Here is an 8655-nt window from a genome sequence, read left to right as displayed (position 1 = left end):
CTCCCCCAGCGCTGGGGGCCCCCGGGCGGGACCGGAGGTCAGGCTCTGTAATGCCGTCCGAGGAAGGGTGGGGGGCTCTACGGTGCCGCTGCCTCTTTTCTCTCCCACAGGGGTCATCTTCTCTGCCCTCTCTTCAGACACCCCTCCCCCCGGACTTCTGAGGCCGCCGTTCCTTGCCATGAGGACGCGGATGGAGGGGGACGGGGCGCAGAGCAGTGAGCAGTCTCGTTCCCAGTGAGTCTGTTTCAAAACGGGAGAAGGCTGACCCTCAGCATCCCCACCAGAGAGAGCTCTTGTCCCGGGATTAAAACCAGCACGTGCCCCCTGCGGCCCAAGGTCAAGGGGAGCTGGCAGAGCTGGGTGGAATGAAGGTGTGGCCAAGGCTAGTTTGGGAGGCATTTGAAAGACCGACTCTTGTTCTACCTCCTCTTCACCTCTCTGCGGATCCCGTGTGCTTGTCTCCCCACCAGCTTCCCGGGAACGCCGTGCTGCCCTCCGGTTCGGATTTCCTGGAACCGGGTTCCCGTTCTGTGGCCGAGTCAGGCTTAGGTTCTCAGAAGAAAGCATGTTAAATCTTCCAAAAGGAAGAATGTGTGTTTAAAAAAACCAGAAACACATTTCTCAAGTGCACCCACCTCCTACATCCTTGTAAAAACAGCAGAAGCCTGTGATGGGCTCCCCACCTTGCCTCCGAGCCTCAAGGTGCCCCCCCGCCGCCCCCCCCCCGACAGAAGTGAGACGCTGCTGGGGTAGCCACGCATTTGTGTTCTTCCTTGCCTTTTTGTAGAAAAGATTTCAAGGACTGACACAAAGCACATTCGTGTCCTGAAAAGCTTTGTCCGTCAAAATGTTCTTAAATCTGAAGGGATCTGAGGGCGGCGGGGGCTTTGTGTAGGGGTGTCCCCTCAGAGCCGGCCGTGCCCACCCGGGACAAAGTATTGGAGGGTAAAATGTTTCCATTTCTAACCACGGTCACCTTAAGAACCGAGGACACCGAATGTGGAAAAGTCGGCGGGAACTTCACAAATAACAAAACTGCCTGCTGGAAGGAATTGGTTTTGCCAATCCTAATGGAATTAAGTGGATGTAGAATGAAAAACAACTTCGAAATCTTGAGCAATTTAAATTGTTTTTATTTAAATTTTTTTATGTTTGTTTATTTTTGAGAGAGAGAGAGAGTGCGCACAAGCAGGGGGGAGAGAGGGAGACCAGAATCGGAAGCAGCTCCAGGCTCTGAGCTGTCAGCACACAGCCCAATGCGGGGCTCGAACTCACGAACCAAGAGATCATGACCCTAGGCGAAGTCGGACACTTAACCAACTGAGCCCCCCAGGCGCCCTGCAATTTGAATTTTCCAGTCCGTTTTCCAGGTATCTGGTGTTTTTAAGCCTCCTTGGTGTAAAAAGTCCTCTTGTATTTAGTTAAAGAGCTAATTTTTCTGACATACTTGGAAAACCTGCTATTTGTGCATCTAATGATTCTCAGCTACAGAGAACAGCACTTCCCTCATCGCCCGCCGTTGGCGTATCCGTCCTGACGGGAGCTACTTTGTGCCGTCGTGGTAGCTGGACTCCAGGACGCGGCCAGAAGAATCCATCTCCGTGCCCTGCGGACATTTGTAGCCATTTTCGTGAAGAGAGCCGAGTCTAAAGATAGACTTCTGTTGGACTCGTTGACATTTCTTGAGGCTTTCCGTCAACTCCATGCCTCTTAAACCTGGGGTTTTTTTCCTCGATTCGATACAGAGAAAGCCAGGCAGCGAATGTTGGATTGTGCCCCCTCTGGCAGCTCTCAGGTCGGCGGGAGCGCTCTGACTTCCTTTCCACGTGCTGCAGAACCGAGCGGATAACTTGGATAGTTTCATCCTCACCATTTTGACGTATTTTTCCTTAAAACGTCCAAGATACCTTCGAACAGGACGCAAAATGTGATCACCTCTGCCGTGCCTTAGAATAAATTGCTGCTTCTAAGGATCCTTTTTTCCCTTGAGGATTCGCTCTCCGGGGCGGATATTGCCCTGCTGAGGGCTTTCCTTTAGAACGTGAGACCGCATCCAGCTCTAGAGCCGCCAGGAATTGTGTTCTTGGTCTTTTGCTTTCAAAGCAGTGTGTCAGGTGCCAGCAAAGCGTCCACTTGCACTTAACTGGAGGAAACCTTTGGCTCACGCTCGTGTTGCCTTGCAGAGCAGAATAACCCACTACATTTAGTGCTGTCCCAAACAAACGTTCCAGACACCAGTTATAAACCTGTAAATAATCGCATTGCAGAATGATCCTGGAGCTGTGCGGGCAAGGCTCCTGGCCTGGCACAGCCCCCAGTGGCTGGGGAGTCTGTCCCCATGCCCCACACGGGCCAGCTTGCCAAGGGCCCCGGATGCACCTCGGGCCCTGAGGGTTGAGTGAAACCCAAGGGGGACAGGATTCGGTACCATCCGGGTCCCTTCTGTGTATCCGCCTCATTCCTGGAGAAGAGCGGATCAGCTCGGGGCTGGATTTTCTCACAAAGGAGAATCTTCCCGCTGCCTCCAGCAGTGCCTCACTCCCTATCAGGTGCCTCCACAAGGCAGCCGCGGGTGACACCAGCCAGCGGGAGGAGGGGGTGGCGGTGAGAGGTCCAGCCCTGCCGCCAAGGCCGCCGCGCTGGGGCTGCTTGAGGAGGCTTCGGCACCGCTGGCGCCCTAGCAGTTCGGGGCCAGACCGAGCACGGCCCGCGCTGCCTCCGTCCCGCGCACGTTCACTGAGCCGCTAAGCGAGCGCACGAAAGCAGCCTTCTCCAAAGACGACGGCAGCTTGGGTCTGTGGCCCTTCCCTCACGTGTACCTTCCCAGCCGCGCGCTGATGTCTCGGGCTCGTCCGCACTGCGCAGTGGAAGCCAGGACTCGGCGTGGGCGGGTCTGCCCGAGACCCAGACCGGAGGGGAAGGTGAGGCGAGGGCAGAAAAGCCGCGTCTTCCTCTTTCCCACCCCCCCATCGGCTTCCTGCCCCCACGCCAGAGCCAGCACATTTTCGTCNCCAACTGTGCAGGAAGTCCTGGACGCTGAGGACCTCACAACATAATTTAAGTCGTAGAAGATGTAAATACAAGGAAAATCTCAGGAAACGTGAGCAGATTCCTGGGTCCAGACCCCAAGCATTCCAATTCATTGGGATTCTGGGCCCAGAAGTTGGCATTTGTAGCAGGTGGGTTGAGATCCACAGAAATGTGGAGATTTACCCCGTGGTACCCAGACAGCCGGGCCCTGAGGAACTGGACATGAACCTGACCCTGTGAACCCTAACTGGGCAGGTCAGCAGCCGAGAACATCACAGCTCCCCCGGGCTCACGCTAGCAGAATTCAGGGCTCCTGAGTGAACTCTGTCTCTTTGATTGTTTTTTCTTTTTTAAAACATGGCACACACCATGCACAAAATGTGTGCTTAACATCTGAGCCACACGAAGCAGACTGAGACAGACTCCCAGCTTTTGAATAATCTCATAGCCCTAGACCCAGGATGATAGAGCAAATTGGTGTCTTATGCTTCCTCTGCCTTCTGAGGTGTCTTACACGTCTTTAATTTTTTTTTTAATGTTTATTTACTTTTGAGAGAGAGACAGCATGAGCGAGGGAAGGCAGAGAGGGAGACACAGAATCGGAAGCAGGCTCCAGGCTCTGAGCTGTCAGCACAGAGCCCGACGCGGGGCTCGAACCCATAAACCATGAGATCATGCCCTGAGCCGAAGTCGGACGCTTAACTGAGTGAGCCCCCAGGCACCCACGTCTTTAATTCTCAAAGTGTGGGCTCTGAGCTGTTCTCTACTTCTCATTCCCAGGAGGTCCCCTCATAGTGAGACTCCTGTGTCCCAGGAGCGCCTTCCTGGCCCCCGTCTCTTAAAGACATGTGCCCACGGGGACCTGCTATATAGATCAGCTCCAACAAGCAAATTATCTGAAATCTCCCCTTTGGCTGATACCTTCTAACTACTTCTCCTAAACGTCAGAGCTCCGTATTTTTGAATTCTGAAGTCTTAGATTTAAATTTGGAAGAGACGTGCCACGAACCACCTTTGTAAGATTGTAATTCTTATTTTCTGGACTCAAACACTGGGTTTCCGCACCGTTACGTTGCCCTCTTCCATCCATCTCCCGAGTTCCCTGAGTCCTGTCTCAGACATGGCAAGAGTTTTTTATTTTAATGAACTGTATTTGTGGAAGTACAACATACACAGAAGAGTACAAATCATGAACACGTAGGTCAGTGCATTTTCACAAAGCGAACGAAGTGGACAGGCTCCTGTAACCTCTACCGAGGTCAAAACATAGACTCTTAGATCATTACCGACACCGAGAGCCCCTCATGCCCACAGCGTGGATTAGTACTACCTGGTTGTTGACCTTTAAAGAAATACGGGTTTACAGGGGCGCCTGGGTGGCTCAGTTGGTTAAGCGTCCGACTTTGGCTCAGGTCAGATCTCACGGTTTGTGGGTTCGAGCCCCGCGTCGGGCTCTGTGCTGACAGCTCAGAGCCTGGAGCCTGCTTCTGATTCTGTGTCTCCCTCTCTCTGCTCCTTCCCCGCTTGCACTCTGTGTCTCAAAAATAAATAAACTATAAAAAAATAAATTTAAAATAAAAAGAAATACGGGTTTGCAGTACGTATTGTAATCATGTGTGGCGTTCATTCACATCATTGTGTGTCAGTTTCTCATTCACTGCTGTGCGAATAACACAATACCCACATTCCCCAGTGCGGATCACTTTCACTATTGATGGCCATTTGGGTCACTCCCACACCTGGCGCTCGAGATGCTGATGCAGTTACCCTCCTGGATGGGCCTGTCTGTGCACGTGGGCACACGTCGCTTAGGGAATGTCGCCCGTTGAACGTCCCACCCGCAGCATGAGAGAGGTCCCGTTGCAGTCTTTAATCTCAGACATTTTGGTGGTATGTGGTGGCATCTTGTGGATTATTGGTCTATGTCTGAAACGACACAGCTTTCAGAAAGTAACAGAAGAATATACTCGTGACCTGGGCTCAGCAAAGATTTTTTTTTTTAATTTTTTTGATGTTTCATTTATTTTTTTGAGAGAGAGAGAGAGACAGCGTGAGCAGGGGAGGGTCAGAGAGAGAGGGAGACACAGAATCTGAAGCAGGCTCCAGGCTCTGAGCTGTCAGCACAGAGCCAGATGCGAGGCTCGAACCCACAAACTATGAGATCATGACCTGAACCAAAGTCGGATGCTTTACTAAAGACTGAGCCACCCAGGCGCCCCTCGGCAAAGATTTTTAAACAGGACCTCTAAAGAAACGATCGGTTGTACTATGTCAAAATCAAGAACTTTTGTTCATTTAAAGAAACAATCGGGTGCCTTGGGGGCTCAGTCAGTTAAGCATCCGACTTCAGCTCAGGGCATGATCTCGCAGTTCGTGGGTTCGAGCCCCGCATCGAGCTCTGTGCTGACAGCTTAGAGCCTGGAGCCGCTTCGGATTCTGTGTCTCCGTCTCTCTCTCTCTCTGCCCCTCCCCCACTCATGCTCTGTCTCTCTCTCTCTCAAAAATAAATAAACATTAAAAAAAAAACATAATCAGGGTAGTGAAAAGGGAAGCCACAGGGCAGAAGAGATTCATGATACGGTTACCCAAAAAAAACCTTCAGTGTGTCTACCCAAATATATTAAAAACCACAGAGCAGTCTTTAAAAATAGACCACCCAGCTGATCAGGCCCTTCCGAAAAGAAGATACCCGGGCAGCCAGCAAGCGTGTGCAAACGTGCTCAACAAATGTCATCAAGGGGAAGCAAACTGAAAACATGGGGGTCCGTTTGTCAACGGGAAGAAAATGGCAGGAAACAGAATCCTGTACGTGTGCACGATTCAGATGCCCCGGTGACCCCAGGACCGCTTCACTCAGCTGTGACTCGGGGTCAGAACTCCTCCCACCACACAGCCTCCCGCGCCCTCGGTCCTGGCGTGGCGTGAGCGGAGACTCCGCTTTAATACCTGGTCCAAGCAGCCGGGGAGCAGGGGCCTCTAGTGTGAGGGTAGGACCTTTACCAGCAGGACTTAGAGAAAGACCACGCCCCTCGTCGCGGCCTCCGCCGTCCTGCCTCCCTCCTGGTCCTGCTCTGAAGTTCAAAGCTAGTCTGCGGAGTGGAGTGGAATTGTTCTCGTAATCGCCCTTAATGCCTGCATTTACTCAGCACCTGCCTTCTGAGGGGCTCAAAGTCATTTGCAGACCCTGCTGATAGAATGGCTGCCCCGGGGTCCAGCTCTCTGCTAAATTACTTCTGTGCCCAGAGGTGGTTTTCAAAACGGCTCCTCGATAGTCCCGGAGACCTGGGGCGCCTTTATGGGCCGGCTCTGAGCCGCCCGAGCCCCAGGAGGAAGGCGCCGCGCATCCAGGCTTTACAGGCGTGTCCGGGAGGGTCGGCGTTCTCCATCGTAATTACGGGAGCGCGGCTGCCCGGGGGCGGGGGGTGGGGGGGGGGGCTGATGCACCTGCCCACGCAGCCGCGCCACCGCTCGCAGAGAAGGGGGGGGTTGGTTGTAGGGCCGGCACAGCAGAGCAGATGGGGAGAAGCCCAGGACCCAAAGGAAGTTAGGACCTACCTGCGTGGTTTCCCGTCTGCAGCAAGGGGTCCCTTGGCGGGCAGGGCCTCGGGCACCCTTCTGGCGCCAGGAAGGGGCTGGGTTTATAGGCAGGAGAGCAGTCAGGGAGGCAGGACCGAGCCAGGACCACGGTGGCTGGGANAGAGGAACAGGGCATGGGGGCGGGAGGAGGGCGGGGGCCCGGGGCCAGGGTTCAGCTGACTGGTACCTCACAGTTTCCATTCACGCCCCTGATGCCTCATGGAGGAAGTGTGGGTGCTGCCTGTACAGGCTCCATGGGGTGGGCAAAGGGGAGGAATGTTCCAGAGACTCAGGATAGGGAGATGCTCGTTTGTGCAAGTTCCCTCTGTGCTGATGACCAAGAAGCTCCCTGGGGCCTCCCGGCCCCCCAGCTCTCCCTGCTCCNGCCTAGTACCTCCTGGAAACCGCCAGCAGCTGCTCCCACTCCCTGGACCTCCCCAGGGAAGCCAGAACCCCGTCCGGACCCCTGGAAACAGGCCACAGGAGGAGACCCGGAAATGACCTCTGAGCCGCTCCCCCCACGGGGCCTGGCTCTCCGTCTCACTGTCCGCGGGTTAACTTGGGTGGGAGGTTGAGGGTCACTGGCTGAGCCTGGAGCTGAATAAATCTCGTCACGTATGGTCCCCACTCCACCGGCGCCCCAGACGCTCGGGCCGCCGCTCTGGTTTGCTGAGTCACCGGGGAAGGGGCGCCACAGGCTGAGAGCCGCATCGGGACGCCCCTCCACAACCCGCCAGCCCCCCGCCCTCCCAGGGCCGGGGGACTGTGTTCCTGGTGACACACTTAGCTTTCCTTAGGCGGGAACTTCTGCCGCCCCAGGGCAGCCAAAAACTTCCCCAGTCCGTGGCCACAGGGCCTTGCTGGGGACCTGCCCCACCCCGCCCTCCACAGGCCTGGCCACCCGGCGACCCGGGCCCTGGCAGGATACGAAAGCCCCACAAGCAGGGCCTCCTTCCTGCGGTGCGCCCGTGGCAGGAAGCACATGGCCGCCAGTTAGCAGGCGGAGCTGGGGCGGGCCAGGCCTCTGCTGCGGCTGCTGTCCGGGCCCCGGGGACGGGGACTCAGGTCCCAGCCGACGGTTCGAGGGCTCAGGGGCTGAAGTCAGGCGGGGCGACCCTCCAGGCCTGTGCTGTTCTGGGGGGCGGCCGCCTGCTTGAGCGGGCAGCAGGCTGGAGCTGGGGACGTCTGGGCGCTTTGACATGCGCGGACGCAACAGAATTCCAGAAGTCTGAACCGGCCTGGAAAACTGCCACGTGGCCGCTTCCCTCCCGCTTCAGAGGTGCCTTGGGGCTCCCTCACTTACCCTGGGGACCTTAGATTCAACTGTGCCTCAGCCCCCGTCCCCAAATGCGTTCTGTTATGACGAATGCTGCCCGAGGTGGCCGGGGAGGGGGCGGGTGGGAGGAGCAGAGGCCGAGCTCTGCCATCAGCAGCGTCTACACCACCCACTGCGGCACCCAGCACAGCGTCCGCTGACGCCCTGGAATTGCGGGACCCTAAAGAAACTCTAGGAAGGGAAAGTCACAGAGGTGTCCCACAGCGGCGACAGGGCACGCCCTCGGGGCCTGGGTCACGGTCCTCAAACACCGAGGCCTCCCGAGGGGAGCAGAAGCGTCCGCCCCTCTCCAGCCCCACCTGCCTCTGGCTCCGCTGTTTGTCAGCGAGGCCGTGGGATCCGGGCCCAGCACGCCAGCACCCCCCGGGCCACTCCACTGCTTTCCTCCCGGGGTCCACGGCGGCTTTAATTCCAGAAATACTCTCTACTCCCGTGGGCCTCGAGCCTTGTAGTGATGCCCTCATTCCCCCCCCTTAGTCTCAGAAGCTGAGCGGCCGCCCGGGGAGCCTGCTGGGGAAGGAGGCCCGTCTGCTCGCTGCCTCCCCAGAGCCGCGTGGCCACTGGGTGCAGTGGGCCTCGCAGGCCTGGGCAAGCCTCCTTGGCTTGTCCTTGGCCACGGCTGACTCGCTTCTTACCAGCTTACTGGAAATCCCTGCTGTCTCGGCCAGGCCAGGCTTAGTACCGAACACAGCCCTTGGCCACCTGTCAGGCCC

At 56.4% G+C, this 8655-nt stretch overlaps 1 protein-coding gene across 2 annotated transcripts in view; it reads right to left on the bottom strand.

Moving 5' to 3' along the window:
- The window catches only part of COX4I1 (cytochrome c oxidase subunit 4I1), a 110839-nt gene that overhangs the window by 24729 nt on the left and 77455 nt on the right, over positions 1-8655 (bottom strand). The window lies entirely within an intron of this gene.

This window comes from Crocuta crocuta, unplaced genomic scaffold, assembly GCF_008692635.1.
Source record: "Crocuta crocuta isolate KB4526 unplaced genomic scaffold, BGI_CrCroc_1.0 scaffold61, whole genome shotgun sequence".
NCBI lineage: Eukaryota > Metazoa > Chordata > Mammalia > Carnivora > Hyaenidae > Crocuta > Crocuta crocuta.
This window is presented reverse-complemented; position numbering and strand designations above follow the sequence as displayed.